This window comes from Micropterus dolomieu, unplaced genomic scaffold (genome assembly GCF_021292245.1).
Source record: "Micropterus dolomieu isolate WLL.071019.BEF.003 ecotype Adirondacks unplaced genomic scaffold, ASM2129224v1 contig_1885, whole genome shotgun sequence".
Taxonomy (NCBI): Eukaryota; Metazoa; Chordata; class Actinopteri; order Centrarchiformes; family Centrarchidae; genus Micropterus; species Micropterus dolomieu.
In genome coordinates this window covers 97-2,778 of record NW_025730875.1, presented here as the reverse complement: position 1 = coordinate 2,778, position 2,682 = coordinate 97, and the positions used below count along the sequence as shown (strand labels likewise).

The window sequence follows — 2,682 nt, the reverse complement described above, 5'->3', positions numbered from 1 at the left end:
TTTGAACACTTCACCTGTTTCGACCAAATCACTAACTTTGGCCGTGCTGTCCAAGAATATAACAATGGCTCCATTGATGCGGGAGTCAGACTTCACGCTGCCTCAGCCCACCACCTCTCCAGCCGCTAAACTGGCCTCCTCTACAGAGCACTGTGCTGCCGGGGTTGGAGCCCTACTGGTTTTGGTTGCCGTACACGTGCACGTGTTGTGCGCAGCAGCTGCGGACTGCCTCCATCCCAGATTCGTCTCACAATCACAAACATGTTCCTGGCGAGTTTCAAGTCATCTTTAATGTACGGCGGCGATCATGATTGTATAAGTGAGCTCTACATCAGAGCCACATAGGAAAAAAGAAATGAAAGAAAATAGACTTTTTACTAAATCGCGTCAAGCTGGATTCAAACTCACCTGAGCAATAAGTAAGACCTTCTCCCAGCTCTCCACGTTACCTGCGAGCTGATCGACCAATCACAGAGTACTGTCGTCCAGTCACGTATTGATGAAGCACGTCATCATCCAGGTAACACTTTGTTTGGGCTGATCTAAAACAACTGGAATACTTTTAAACAGTGACGATCTGACTCCCACAATACTGTGAAAACATGGATTTGATGTTTGATGAAGATGTTTCTTGTTATATTAAGCTTTTAAATGTGGAGCTCAACATTGCTCTGCCACCGTCAATGGACCAAACCACTGAAGAAGAAAAGACACTTTAGCATTAAGATCCTCAGTGTGGATCAGTATAATATCAGCCTTATGTCTGCACTTTAGTGTCACCACAACTTTCTCAGGTCCAGATCTCTCAGATGGGAGGGGTTGGACTTCACAGCTGAGGCCAGAGAAGCACAGCTGATCTCTGACAAACTGCAGCCCCTCAATCTGAATAAAGAATAAATGATGGAGATAATAATCCATTTCTAATCCAATCATCAGATGTGTTCAGGTTTTAAATGTGGAGCTCAACACTACTAGCTTCCAGCGCCGCAGAGAGTGGCAGCATGACACAGCAGCTCCCTCCCCTTTCCTAGTTTTAACCTTTTTATCTTTTATATATTTCTATTGAACTTACATTCTAACGTTAAGCAGGTGCAGGTGGATCAGGACCTGGTGGCCTGGATGCTGCTGATCTCAGGCCAGTCTGGAATAAGTCAGACATGTTGGTACTTCTGTTACTTTCATTTTCTTCTGCTTCTTCTAGTTCAGAACAATCAGGTGTCATTTTATGAAAAATACTAAGACAGATGTTTTCTACAGAATTCCAAAATGTTCAATATGAAATAAATAAGTAAATACAAAACTCCAGCTCTTTAACACCTGTCCCAGCACTTCTGGTTCTCATTTCAAAGCACAGATTTAGCCTCTCCTCATCACCACTGTCATCTCCATCACCACACAGCTGACTGACTGTGAGCTTCATCCTCAGTCGTCCTTCTAACTGGATCAAATGTGCACTGAGCAAAGAGAGAGTCTCGTTCTCTTCATCTTAAATGTAACCGAGTTCCTTCCTGTACAAATGTAGTGTATTATTTATGCTCCTGTTTACTGGCTGAGTCAGAACACAAAGTCACATCAAATGATGTGGTGTAGGGCTGGGCCCAATTATCCACGAAATTGATGTCATCGATTAGGAAATATCTTTATTTGCATAACATGCGTCGGCGGGTCGCAGTGAAGTGCTGCGTCCAGTTAAAGCAGCGATTCCACCCGGAGAACGAGCTGCAGAACAAAAAATGACCATCACACAGAATTTTAGACAGAGACCCAACAACATGTTGCTCTGTGAGCTCTGCAAACTGGAAATGTCTTCACTGCAGCACAACTGCTGAGCACGAACAAGTGAAAGCATCCTGGAGCTCTTTGTCGAGACGGCAGCACGTTCACTTTTTGTCCCCACACAAGCCCGATATATCAGGATGATCACCACGAGGAACAGGTTTTCTGTTAGGAGCAGTGACCTAATACTTACTCATCCATTTTCTAAGTGGTTCTTTATTGCCCCCATGTTCAAAGTTATTTCTGCACTGCTGTTGTCATGGTAACAGTTTATATTTGCCGTTTACTAGCAAGGACCAGATCAACAGATAGGATTAAACGATACGAGTATAGCCTCGGCCTACACCACTCCCAGCTGGTTTTAGTTTCTACACCCCTGCTTCCGCCGTCTGTGTGTGTGTTTGCTAAATGAGTGAGTGATCTGAGACGTGAGCGACGGTAGATACAGCTGTCGGATCACAAGTTAATCTGAGCATGTACCGTGGCCACAGCTGACTCCACGCTGTGTTCGGGCAGATTGTAAACATTCAGACTGTTTCACTTACAGGCTGTAGGACAAACTGTTCTCAGATCACCTTCAGACGAATAACGACGATACAAGACTCCAAAATCTGACGAGTAGACCAGCAGAGCACACGTGCAAGCTAGCAGTCAGCTATTCCAACGAGTAGTTTGAAGAAGAGACAGGAGAGAAAAGAACAGGAGGAGAGGGTCGCTCCCATTAACTCTAATGGAACCGGACTGAAACCAGCGGACTCGCCCCCTGCTGGCCGTTAGAGAGGATGCAGGTTTAAGTTCCGTCTGCATGGTTTCACTTTACTTTGCCGCTTGATTGAGATTAGAGAAATAACTTTTGAAAACCATTCATCACTACAACTCTTGATTGGCCAACGGTGCGCCATGAGC

At 44.9% G+C, this 2,682-nt stretch overlaps 1 long non-coding RNA gene across 1 annotated transcript; it reads right to left on the bottom strand.

The window, feature by feature from the left end:
* Positions 1 to 41: 41 nt before the first annotated feature.
* On the bottom strand, positions 42 to 2,472 carry LOC123964342. Its single transcript, XR_006823417.1, has 3 exons — positions 2,322 to 2,472; positions 409 to 882; positions 42 to 267 (listed from the first exon to the last, which is right to left on the bottom strand). It is a non-coding gene; the product is annotated as an uncharacterized LOC123964342 (long non-coding RNA).
* Positions 2,473 to 2,682: the final 210 nt, after the last annotated feature.